Source organism: Plectrocnemia conspersa, unplaced genomic scaffold (genome assembly GCF_051122295.1).
Source record: "Plectrocnemia conspersa isolate PC_06_02 unplaced genomic scaffold, ASM5112229v1 ptg000008l, whole genome shotgun sequence".
NCBI classification, from domain to species: Eukaryota; Metazoa; Arthropoda; class Insecta; order Trichoptera; family Polycentropodidae; genus Plectrocnemia; species Plectrocnemia conspersa.
In genome coordinates, this window is record NW_028277172.1 from 13766674 (window position 1) to 13781072 (window position 14399).

The 14399-nt window shown below is 30.5% G+C and overlaps 1 protein-coding gene across 2 annotated transcripts in view; it reads right to left on the bottom strand.

Annotated features, from left to right (window-relative positions):
• The window catches only part of Dhit (regulator of G protein signaling double hit), a 77670-nt gene extending 63487 nt beyond the window's left edge, over positions 1 to 14183 (bottom strand). For both annotated transcript variants that reach the window (XM_088189982.1, XM_088189981.1), the window contains exon 1: positions 14043 to 14183. The gene's annotated coding sequence lies outside the window, so the exon portion shown is untranslated. The remainder of the gene's footprint in view (positions 1 to 14042) is intronic.
• Positions 14184 to 14399: the final 216 nt, after the last annotated feature.

Consider the following 14399-nt stretch of genomic DNA (forward strand, 5'->3'; position numbering starts at 1 on the left):
ACAACACTAGGTTTTATTAGTTATACATCTAATAATCACTTTATAAACTTTCTCATTTTGCAGATGAGAAAATTTCAGATAGCTTTTAATCATGCTGGCATAATGGAAATGTAAGCCATCTTGTAATTGGGGCCTATTACTAATTCAGCGGCTTTTAAATGGATCCAGAACAAATTTTCGTACTCGCGTCCGATAATTCAACAACTCTCTCTCTGTTGTGAAATTTTAAGCAAAATTTTTGCAGACGTGTTGGTAAATCTAATGATGTACCAAATAAGTGAGTTATTTGTTACTTATTTATTTAAATAATAGCAACAAGATATCCCCAGTGAAGTAAATTTCAGTAAAAAAACAATTTTAACGTATGGCGTCGACAACCTTTCTGAGCTGTCGAACTTTTCGAATTTATGCAAAAGCCGCTTTCATCCATCGGAACAAAACTTTTTTGAAATACGAGGGTTTTGTGCGACCAAAGTTTTATTAACTTTAAATGGTCTTACCTTTCAAACTTCGGTGCATTATTTTATTGTTATAGAGCTAAAGTTGAGCGGATGCATTAATATCATAAGTTTTATATTTAATGTGCCTAGGTTCCGGCATAAAGAGTTATTGTTTGAGCTTATGAATAATTAATTTTACTGTGATATAAAAGATGAGTTAAAATGAATCAATTTTAACTAATAATTAATTTAAATATAATAAAACAATTTGAATTCACTACGATTTTCCACAACTGACTAAATTTTAGACTTTGAAAATATTAAATAAAATAGAATATCTAATGTACTGCCCAGAAAAGGATGGATATTTTAATAATTCATAAGTCAAAGGGCAGAAAAATATCAAAGTGAATTTATTTAAATAATTATGAAATTTATTAATAAAACATTAAAATGTTATACAGAAATAAGCATTAAATAATGAAATAGTTTGTATTCAAATTGTCATGTATAATTATATAAAAAATATGTGAAAATATATCTCCAAAGAAGTTTAATATTATTCTAATTGCAAATTATATGTAGACAATATAAAAACTAATTATACATTTTTCTGAAATGTTTATTTGGCTTAGGTGAAATAATTGATATGCGCTAGAAACAAAATCCGCAATATAGATATTATATATATACAAATCTTCATCCATCGCAGTTTATTATATTTTAATAATAAAGTAATTATATTGATAATAAAATAATAATATATTTAAAATAGCATGATAACAACCCTCTATTTCAGGCATTCGTATAAATATTAAGTCAATGAAAATTTATTCAAAATGCCAGTTGGTAATTTTACACATAGTTGGAATATAATACATTTTTATGCTTACATAAAAATGTTACACTTTTTCTCAAAGTTTACATGGAATAATAAATTATATTTCACATACACACAAGTTTGCTTCAAAATTAGGATAAATTTCAAGGCCTACTAAACTTCTGAAATATTTGTCGTATTTAAAAAATCAATAATGAGTAAATGTTTTTTTTTTAATATTATTACCGTTAAACACAATTTATTTGACTTATGTTGAGTTTGCAGGGAATTGTAAACTGCACGAAGATTACTTTTAAAAAAATGAATCACCTGATAATAAAACCGCATATAATAATGACCAATATCATAATATTCTAGAGTTGATTATTTTTACGAACAGAATCTAGATATAAATGTATGTAGATTTCTCCACATAATGAAAACCAGAAAATAAGAAAAACTTTATGCTATGTAGTCTTTATTGATTTTTTAATAAGCAAAATATTTTAGATTTAGATTCAGATAAGCCAAATGCCTTAGTTTTTCAATTTCTTTTCAAATTGTTAAACATTAGAACCACTTGTGCTTTTCTAAGAAATCTTTCACTTTCAACTCGTCTAAAGTTTTAAATTTTCTTGTGATTTATTAGAAGTGTTGTGTAATTCTAATAAATTTCAAATGGAAATATTAGGACTTTCTAGTTAGTAAAATATATAAATATACCATCAAAAAAATACTTTAGTTTTTGCAATTATCGATGCGGTAAAAAAACATACGTTTCAGTGTGTTTTTTATTTGTCTACTATGCATATAAATATATAGATTCATTTTATAGTTTTAATATAAAAAAAGAAAATGCAATTCTACCACGATCTGTTTATTCGGTTCACGGAATGTATTATACAATAGTAATTAACAATTCGACACCGATACTTTAGAATTAGATTAGCCAGCACAATAGTCGGTGACTAATACCCGAAAGACCTGGGTTCAAATCCCATTTGAACTTTTGTATTTTTTTTTTTATTTCAATGGAAGATCAAAATTATTGATTTATAATTTTAATTTCAATCGATCATTACTGACTATATTTTCCTAGCCTCACAGATAATTATCGTAATGAACAATACAAATCGAGCTAAGCGTATATATAATGTATAAAAAATATAATAATGAGCTACTTCAGCTCATAGAGAATATCATATATGTATATACCTATGTATAAATTAAAATTACAGTTCATCTTAAAAGCGCCGGTCTTCAAATTCAAGTCTTTCTAAGGAAAATAAAAAATATATACTAGAATATAACTTAAGATCGAAAAATGGGAAAAGCAGTTAAAATTGCTCGACACAATAATATCAAGGGAACTATAAATAAAGTTATATTGCCCTAGAAAAATCTAAAGGGAGCCACTTGATGCATTTCATCTCATCATAGATATACGTATAATTGGCAATGTTATAAAATACAATAATGAAGAGACAGAACGTGTTTGGCGAGACGTGATTAATTTGCAATTAAAAGAAAATAACGAAATTTTAATACGAGTATTTTTCAGGTGCCTTGATAACTTCTGGTCATGAATTATGAAGTTTATTTAAGTGTTTTTGTGGCTCTCTGATTTTTCGAGCTACTATAAAATTATATAGATTCAAAAGTAAAAAAAAATATTTCCTCACAAATTACGCAAAATAAATCCAGTGGTTTTTCAAACTTTGAATTTATTAAAATATTGATAATGGATACAAAATATTTAATAATTTTGTACACTTAATATCATTAACGTGGATTATAATAAAAATAAACCAAAGACTTTGTTGTAAAGGCTGATCCAATTTCAGTTTCCGTACTTTTAAATATAAATATTTAGAATATAATCCGAACTTTTTAAAAAAAAAACATAAATTTAAGGATATCTTAGAATTTTTTTTTTATAAATCGAACATTTAATTTTCAAAAAATTTTGCTAACTGAAGTTAGATCACCTTTATAAAGGTAAATCAAATAAAAATTTTGGCATACAATTCGCGACAACCTCATGGAGATAAGGGTCCTTTTAAAAACCTCGTAAAAAATATATAAATGTAAAATTAATTTAACTTTTTCATACAAGCTCTTTTATTTTATTTAACAACAATACATCTAAAATAATAATCCCATAAAACCGCCTAAAAACACCCGGTTAATGGTTAACTAAGCAATATGCATATTTTAGGAAGCAAAACACAATGTATAATATTATTAGAAAATTGCTGATAGTGACTTCCCATGCAATCATGAAAACTGGAGGGATGGCGTATGCTTTAAAACACAAACCACTCAACAATTTTAAGTGACAGGATACTAAAACGTTGCAAAATTAAATTAAGCGGTCAATGTGAGTTCTCGTCGTTTTGCTAGGCGGCAAACTATAACGTTGTGGATACTACGTTAAAAAATAATAATCATTAGAAAATTTGCATTGTATCCTTGAGGGTAATAAGCCCAAAACGTCCATCAAAAATTGTCCGTCACTGGACATTGTCTTTCCCCTTTGCCCCCAATGAAAATTGGCTTTCGGCGAACGACAAAGTGGTCCATCAATATACTCCATAATTTGTCTTCGGGCTCGCCGTCCATCGCTTTGTTCCCCATCGGATACACAAAACAGGTTAAACATCCAAGAGATTGAATAAGGGCCCGGGGGCGGCCCAAACCCCCGGCGCCGATCACCGCGAGGGCGCAGGCGCTGGATCCAGGACGCCGCCCCCGCACCAGTGACCCACTAAAGCCACCGACCTCTCTTTGTGGAGATGAAAAAAAAACATACACACACGAGCTGAATTTGTCAATCTATATGTTAGCGACAGACCACATTTCCCTATAGGGAAAAAATATTATTTTATATCTGGTCGGATATCCGCCGCGCGAATTTTCGGACCCTTCAGGAATGGCCACGAAGCAATGATTTGTCGAAATTGGATGGCTTTGACATGTCGGATAATTGCCAAATTTAGCGGTTTTTTTGCGTCCGCATATACATTTTTTATGATTTGGAGAAAATTCGCTGAACCAAACTTTTTTATCAGCAGTTTTTTATCATGAGATTCGATATACAGCCTTCAATGTATATACATACATATATGAAAACGTCTTATGTAACATTCAAGATTATAAACTGTCACGAATTTATATCCATATGAGCGCAAATAATATCGTATCTGGAAAAACAGAATAATTTAATAATAATAACAACAAATAAATTTAATATAATTTCGATGGATAAATTTCAATAATTGAGCAACAACATTAAATAAGTGGTATTTGACACACCTCATAAAGCAAATTCATTATCTAAATTTTCACTTCATCAACATCACATTTCTTCTGCTTCAATATACATGTACATCTATGTTTTATAATCAGTCATCACACTTTTAGCGCCTCTTTGATGCCAAAAGTGGTTCCATAACGGATCCTTTGAAGTCTTAATTTTAATTTGGGTATCTCGCAGATAGTCAAAGAAAGCAAACGCAGTAGATTGTCAAGGATTATAATACCCTTTTTGGTCAAAAAATCAAAGAGAATCAGTTGCTATTTTTTCATGACATTGAATCTTTACGAACAACCGAACCCTAAACATTTGTGTTATAATATATCTAAATAGTTTATACCAAACACGTTGATGAATCAATATATTAAGTCACATCAAGTATTTCAGTCAACTAACTGACTATTCGTTATATCGATGGAATGTTTTATTAAAATTTATTAAAAATATTTTATTATAATAGTATGAATAGAGTAGAAAAATCTTAATACAAAATAATAATATACATATGTATATTATTTCGTTAAAATATATATATAAACCTATATATCGTCAAATTGACAGCTAACCAAAAAAACATGTACCTAGAGAAAATAATCTAACATAACTATCACAAAAAAATATATTTTCATGAAAATTAATAAAGATTTGGTCAAAAATTTAACAAAAAATACAAATACACAATATATGTATTATTTGTAATGCTTTACATGTATTTATTGAAATATGTCATTGGCATAAAATTTTCATTGCTTGAAAGTACGATACGACTAAAACAATTTAATTAAAAAATAATTAATTGTTAAAACTAAGTTGTAAATATGATTGTTAATGCCAAAAAAATGAGATTAACGGCTAATGAACGCGCTGTCGGGATCGGCACTATCCTTTTTCGACCGCCTATTAAATGTTTAAACTACGCTCTTGCCTTCGACTTCGCTACCCTCGAAAGCCGATTTAATAAATACGACATATGTTTATGTTTGTTATACTTTAATTTAAAGGTAACAATTATACAAATGTAAAATATCAATAAATAAAATTAAATATAAGATTTGTATAAATTGAAATATAAAGAATTAACTATTCAACGTTTTGAGCTTTTCAAGAATCTTATTTAGGCATACTATTTGAGTATAAAAAAATACTGATATACATATAGAAAAAGTCTATAATTTCTAGAATTTTTTGACTTTTTTTAGTGTTAAGGTTTAAAATAAATTACATTCGAAACTAATTTAAACTACTTTTTGTAAAAAATACACGATAAAAAATTGTCTTTTGACAGATGTTACGACAGTCAAAACTTACTAATCGCCATTGAATTTTATATGTTATTCATAAACAAAAAAAAACGCCAGGATTTGACCCGTGTTATATTCCATAGTAATTAATAATGAATATTGCAATTCCTAAAAAAAACAATTTATGACAAAGATTTCACAAGTACTAATATGCCTATAGAAATTAAAACAGTTTTAGCCAAGTGTTATAATAGTTTATAATTAATAAACTATATATTAATTAACATAATTTGATTTCTAGTGTCTCGGATTTAGTGTTTCAACAAAAAATTTACAAATATAAAAAATACGATTGTGTGTATTTTTACGAGTATTTTCAAACGTGTATTTTTAAAATATATTATATCACTCATTTCGTTTTTTATTTTCCTATTTTTCACAACTTTCCACAATTCAATTATCAGAATAAATGATAAACGCTACAGACATCACTATGTAATGTAATAGTTACAAACGAGCCCCGTTTTTCCGCAGTACCAAATCAACAATTTTCCAACTCCATTTATCATCTCGTCGTCGACCCTCGCCGATCCACTTACACCTATACGCATTCTATTTTGGCCGCCTTTACCGCCGGAAAGTGACCCTTTTTTCCGACGAGATGCCCTTTCGCACCGTCGCCGTCCCTTTCCCGCGAACTTCCGTAATTCTCCTTTCTCGGGTGTGAAAGAAAAAAAAACGGTGCACAAGAGAAAATATTCGGTCCATCCATCAAAGACTTATTTTTGGACGAGACAAATCGTCATTTTTATTTCGCTCTATTTTTATTGATTGCGTATAATATCACACACATGCAAACGCACATATGTATTTATTATAAATGGATGTATATAGAGAAACGTTGGGCGTGACGTTAAATAAATTACAAGCCAGTACCCGAAATGGGTCCCTGTGGGTAACCAATTTTTATCGTACCCTTTGCCTTCAAATACCCGCGAGGAGTCCCTGGAAAATTTCGCACAATCAAGCATTTATTATATAAAGTACAAACTCGTCACATACATATAAAATATAATATTTATAAAACGAGAACCTTATACCTCTGAGATTTCTATGTATACGATTCGTTGTTAATGTTTTTAACATAATATACCATATTAAAAATTATTCTTATAACAGTTAGCTTACATATATAAATGACAAATTGCCTTCCTGATATAGTCATATTTTTATATCTATGCATTTTAGTATAATATATGTATATGCCACATAAAATTTTCTAGGCAATCAGAATCGATAGTTGCGCAAACATTTATTAAATTGCTTCTCCGTTAATATTTGCTTAATTGAATCCATTGTTGAAATAACTATCGAACTCCAATTCGGCAGCGCTTGTTAACCGTGAGCAAATATGTTTGTTAGTTCAATTACACAAAGGTAAAACTAAATATTCATGCAAATTTATTCCAGTGCTTTCCTCCGCGAAAATGGCGTCAATAAATACACCGTTTAGTTTTTCATATACTTTTAACGATACCCTGATGTAAATAATCAAGAGCTACCTACTCTCACCCGGTGAAACTTTATGGTTAATACCACTTCGAGCTCGCTTCTACTAGAATTGTGGATATTCGGTAAGAAAAAAACATCGTATTATATTTTGAAATATAAATGAGAAAAAACACTTTAGTAGAATACGTGTACCGAATCTTTATCTTAATCGTTGTCCTTGTTTTGAGGGCTCAGAATTTTTAAGTATAACACATAGATATTTTGAAAGATCTCTAATTCATTTTATATCATAATATCTTTTTTTGTTTCTAAAGAATATTTTTTATGAATTAATCAAGATATATAAAAATGTAAATAAATATTGTTATATAAATTAGGTTGTAGATATCATTAAATAATTTGACATTTGTAGACTTGAAGAAACATTTCATATTTAGTGGTAATATGAGTTATGAATTAAGGAGACTGAGTAAAATATTTCTTCCTTACTCTAGTCGTCAAGTCAAAAGAAATGCCATACAAATATAAAACGCGCTCTCATCTGTTACTCTCTTTCTTTTCTAGAATAGAAGCACGCATGTAAAATCTTAATAGCATCCAAATATTGCAATGAGACAAAGTTACACATTCTGTATGAACTAATTTAGTTAATTATTGGTTAATATTGAAGGATATTATAGTTGAATGAATTCATGAATTACATTAATGATTTTTTTAAGTATGATTAAAAATATTAAACACACAGATTTTTAAATAAAAACAACCGAAGATTTCTACTTTTGTATTTTGAGGTGCCTTTGCAGTTAAACTAGACGCCGCAAAAGCTGGTAACGGTTATTAAAAATATTAAACATATATAGAGAAATGTAGATATATATTTTTTTTATTATTAATAAATCTTCCGTTGTAACCTGACAGGCGTAAGCCCAATGCATTAGAACGAGATAAATCTGTGCCAAGTGAGTAAGTCAATCAGATATAATGAATACCTACAAATAAGTATTAACCACCAGACTGAAAATCAGGGAATCGGTGACATCTATATTAATAATTATAAATGACTATGTGTAATATAATTTATAACTAATATATGTCACTGATGGTAGGGAATATATACAATCTGGAGATTCTGAAAGAATTTATTTTTATTTTGATACTTCCGAAATACATTCCGAATAAAGCCTATTATTGTTAAAAATTAAATTTGAACGAATAATTTTTAATGTTTTACAACCACTGCATTTTTATTCCGCTGCTTAAGAAAGGGTGTGTCCGCGCCAGATGCTTAAAAATATGCATGCTTTCTTGAAAGCTTTTAGTAATAGAGGTCGGAAGTATTTAATGGAAAAAAATTCAACTACTAAAATCGGTCCTATCTTCGCTTTGGTAATCTAAGAACTATATTAATAACTGAAAAAAGTTATGGGAACATATATATTTTTCTACCGAAGAATTTTAAACAAAAAAAACAACAATGGCCAACTCCACTTCAAATGATATATGCTTTTTAAAAAGATATTTCAAGAATAATGTATGATAATGTACCTACTGTCTCAAGAAAATCGAGAAGTGAAAATGAGAATTCTTATTTCTCGAAAAACCAAAATGGCAAAGCACAGCTTTTCGAATTTTTAACGATTTGTCAGATAGTATGACACACAGTTGGTAGACGCATTGTGGTCTAGACTTTGTATGTTTTTTTGTGAGTGCATTGTCTCTACTCTGTTATGCCATAATAAATAAATAAATTTACAAATAAAACACGGACTGCAACAAGTGCCTGAATCTCAGACACAGTGTAGCTTTCAAATATAATGGTCGCACCTGAAACGTTACACCGGTTCATTAAAAAATAACCAAGAATTCGTATTCCTCGAGATATACAAAAGAATGCCGCTCAAAGAGTGCAATTTATGGATTCCATGGAGATGCATGTAGAAAATCCACTGGGTGGACAATTGCAATTTAAAGACACCCTCCATTTAACTCTATTTGACTCGAACAGACCAATAACATAAGTTTTTTACACATGAACCTAGATCTCGAAATTGGGAATTGGATTCGGGCTTTGTTGTTGAGCATTACTTCAACCTCAATCTTAAGCACTCACAGAGATCAGCCAAGAGTCAATTCAAGAACACTTAAAGACTTGAGACGACGAGTACCTCTTCGACTTGAATCTACGCCCGTAAGTGACGCAAAATTCAATCCGCAATATTAAAAAAATATGCAAATAGCTAGACCATCGCTTAAATAGGTTCACCACCAGCTATATATAAAGTAATCTTTGATTTTAATATGTATTTTTTACGTTTCTGCTCCAAGAGTCACTACAGTATATATTGCTAAATTCCAGTTAAAATATATGTATATAACTAAATTCTAGATCTAATACGGCAATATTACTTTGACCCAACGAGTACTGTCGTAAGCGCCGTTAAATTGCCATTCGCGTAACGCGATTTGCCATCAGAATACGTATCCAAACTTTCCAGACTCCTATAATGACATATCCGAGGTCCGAAAATTGCCACAGTTTGCGTTCGTGCGGACCCTAAGAAAGCGGCGAAAATAGCCGAAGAACAATCGTGAGCAGGTGTCGCCCTGTGCGCTAAGAGCTAAATTTTCGCGGCCATTATGGGCCGTAACTCGAAACACTCTCGAGATGGCAATAAACTAAAGCAACGCCTAAAAGCTTCTTCTTCTTCGTATAATATGGGCCGGGAAATTTCCCAAGTCACAACTTTACCGACACTCAAGACGCGAATATTAAACAAATTGCTTCATCGGTGTACAATTCGTCGCCCCCGTGCTATCTCGTCTTATCGGTCGTTTGACATCTGTGAGGATTATATAGTCTTATATGAAAATTACGAAAGTTATAATTACAAATAGTTAACGACAATAGTGTTTGTCATAAAATATCGACCGGTGACAACGCGATCTATGGATGTAAGTGGCTTTAGAAAAAGATAAGACAGAAATAGCTCCGAAACTGGACACTTGAATATTGCGCAAAAGTAATTTGGTATAACGATTGAAACTATCATATAATTAATTATTAAAATTACTAAGATTGCATAAAAATCAATGTTGGTATACATTCAAATGAATTCCTTGCATTATAATTAGAGGATGATGTGTGTCAACTGATTTGGCGGTTTTTATTGACCTACACATTAGATCTAAAACTACTACAGTATTTGTGCGCAATCAAACGGTGTAATTTGTTCATTATATAGTCTTATTGGTGTAAAAATTATTTCATACAAGTCTGAATAATTTTGTGCATTAAAAGTGGCTCGATTCATACAGAACATTTTGGAGACCGCAGAACCTTTTTAACGATGCCAACCGTCACTCAAATACCCTGCATGCTAATTAGCGAAATCCATTAGGCTCTTGCAAATTGAGCTTATGAATAATTTCCAAAGCTCAAAAATTGAATTTATAATTGCACGGGTCAAATTTTCATTTAGGATTGTAATTAATAAATTAAACAATAAATATTGCTTTTTGTAAAAACATATATTATATAAATATTAGATATATACTATATAAATATATGTAATATATCTTCGGAGAAAGCGGACAAGGGAACTCGCTCGCCCAAAATCGGAACGTCAATAAGCTGTCATATTGAAAAGCAATATCTTACTTACACGCGAAAATATGAAACATTTCTGCAAAACTAGCTTTTTTTATAAATATGTACCGAGCTCTGTTTTCTTTGTATTGCTATGTAACATATACTTTTGCACTCGTATATATGTTAAAATGCATATGTTTTTTTATCTATAAAAAATATAATTTCACTAACAATGACAGTGAAAATGTATCAAACAATCTTTACTGTTTGCATGTCTGTCATAAGAACTTCTCCCAAACAGTGAACTGCTATTTCATGATCAACTTTTTTATTTTGAACTTTCAAGTTTAAGGTTGAAAGTTGAGCTGAACAGCGACGTACTATTTAAATGCTATACATGCAAATTTAAAAAAAAAACAGAAACTAAACATTGTATATAGCCAAGTATTTAAATAAATTTGTAATAAAAGGATGAATAAATTAATAATAATGAATAAAGATTAAGTTTTAATCTTTTAATTTAGTTCGGAACATGTAATGTGTCGCTCTATTGTCATTGAAACTCAGTTTAACAGTTTCAAATCTAAATCTAGCCTAAACGAATATAATAATAGTAAAGTGTGTCCCAAAATGAACGCAATTTGAATTAAATAGAAAACACATTTTTTAGTCTTTAGATTGCTTTTATTTTATTGAATCATAAAGTACATAGGATAAGATTATTTATGGAATATAAATGGCCTCCACGACTTTGCTGGATCATACGCACTCTTCTGTCGAAATTTTCTGCACAAATTACGGAAAATTTAAATCTTGCTTTATTTTTGGGACACCCTATATAATAGTTAATTCGGAAACCAATACTACTACATGCCATAAATTATACAATTTTTAATCACTTACACAAACACAATATAATACACAAAGTAATTATGGAAAAAACATCAACAAAATTAAACCGTCAATCAAAAGTAGGTGCCCAGTGAAAAAAGAGATTAAATGCGAGCGTTAATCACTTTCGGATCATCCAGTGTCCGCGTGTCCTACTTTGACACATAACCTTTTGGAACCGATCGTCAGCGTTTATTGTTTTATCATAATAATTTATAACGCTGCTGATATATTCGTGCTAGCTGCGCATATGATGAGATAGTAAATTTAAAAATATGTATATATCACAAAAATAATCATATAATTACTCTGATGTCTCATGATTCTCCCGATACCAATAAATATGCTCATATAATCCTAGCCTTTAACGAACACGTACCAACACATCGAGAAAAGTAATTTAATACAGAAAACATACCTTGTTTTATTGATTAAACCAAAGCCAAAATTATTAAATCTGATTAAATGTAGAGGTTTAGAAGTTATCTAACATATGCTGATAATGTTCTTCTTCCATCTTAAGATGAAACGAAATAAATCATTCGCCTAAAAATATTTACAAGTAAAACCAATCAGAGAATGTACATACACGTCACGATATCTGCTAAAAATATTCACAGAACCATGACTATAATATATGCAATTTTTTTCGTTTGCAGATGAAATTATTCATAATACATTGAGACAAATCACTGTATAAATGCGTTTTCTGCTTTGTAAAAGCTCTGGCATAGAGAGGGCATATAGAGACATTTTTCGAGTTTTAAGTAACCGCTTACTGTACTACAGAACTAGACAACTTCCGCGTAACGTCATTCGAAAGAGGGTTGCCAATCGAATACATACATAAATATTTTTGCCTGTATGCTTTTTTTTAGTACCGCTATTATATATGATTCACTTGCTCTAGTATCAATAAAGTCACGATAGTTGTAATATACTGAAATTATTTCAACGTATTGAGATTGAGAATATGCGAGACATTAAGGTAACACGTATTTGTGTACGTGTATGCGCGACAGATGTAATTAAGTTACGTCTGTTAACTACCGTAGTGAACTCATGCAAGTCGTTGCATAATTAATGTCACTCCCGGGCGTACAAAACTTCAAGATAATTTTCCATCGCATGCCCCGGAAGCACGTTAGTTGGAAAACTAGACATGATGGTCGTCGGATGGTGCTCAAACAACCAAACATCGCAGCGAATAAGTTAGTGTAAAACGCAATTAACTTGGGCTAGTCTGACAACGAAGGGGAGGCCCATTTTGGCCTTTAAAGAGCAATGTAATATTACTAAATATAAATGAATCTGAACTAAACAACAGCTGTTTGAGAAGTATGTACTGATGTATTTCAGTTATAAGTTACTTCAGCCCTTTTTATACATACAATAAATAAAAGGAGCGGAAAAACCTTTAAAATCACCTACTTTCTAGGTAATACTTTTATAATAAACATTATTATTCCAAGGAACAGATTGTAGTTTTTTGACGCGGCTTCGTTTGTGTTAAAATTCCTAAAAGAACATCTATAAAAAACAGTCTTGAATCTACGCCAAAAATATTTTTTAAAATATTAAATTTCAGTAAAATTATATTGGAATACATTTTCACCAGTAGGTATATATTTTTACCAGTGAAAATATAAATTATCTGGCAGGGGCTAGTAAAATTATACGATTACAACTTTTCAATATGCACATACTTATCATTATTTATTTACATCCAATGTATAAATGTTAAAGTGAATATGTATTTTTTGGTATATTATCACTAGTGAAGTCCAAATACATTTTCACCAGTAGATATATATTTCTACTGGTGAAAATTTAATTTAACTGATAGACTCTAAAATGTCAATGAAGCTCAATTTGACAGTTGCGAAACGTCCATTTGCTGTTCCAACCCAAACCTAACCAAATAAAAGATCTAAAACTAATTATAGTTTTAGAACTTGTATTATGTATACACTATGTTTTAAAAATATGATAGCTATCCTTACTGATAATTCTATGGACTTCTAATATAAGAGGACTATTATATATTCAAACCGAATTTTGGTTGATAGGAAACCGCAAAAACAATTATCTTCTCAGAAGGCAAAATTTCACATCAAAAGCAATAAAAAGCGTTCTAACTGTGCTTTTGACGTGAATTTTTGACTTCTGAGAAGTCGCGTACCGTCGTTATCGTCGTTGTCGACAAAGATAATATAATAATAGCTGTATTTACCTTTCAATGGGTCCATGTGCGGCTACGCAGTGGCTCCACAGCCCCTGCGTGCCGACACACCCTCCAGCCGGATCTTCATGGGTGTTCTTCGTCTTCAAGCTGTCTTCACAGCTCCTCACAGATCTTCAGTTGCCATCGAAGACCAAGACAATAAAACCAACACGGCACTTTTCACTGCACAAACACTTTACACACCACCTCCCACAGCTGCCTCGCTCGTGGGCCGCAAACGTGTTTACGGACTTAGTCCTGTTTTATTACTCAAGTTTACTGAGCGAAAACTGAAACAAAATAAAATAAAATATTAGTTTCTTTAAAAACACATACCTTACATCTTTTGATGGATCTGACCATGAA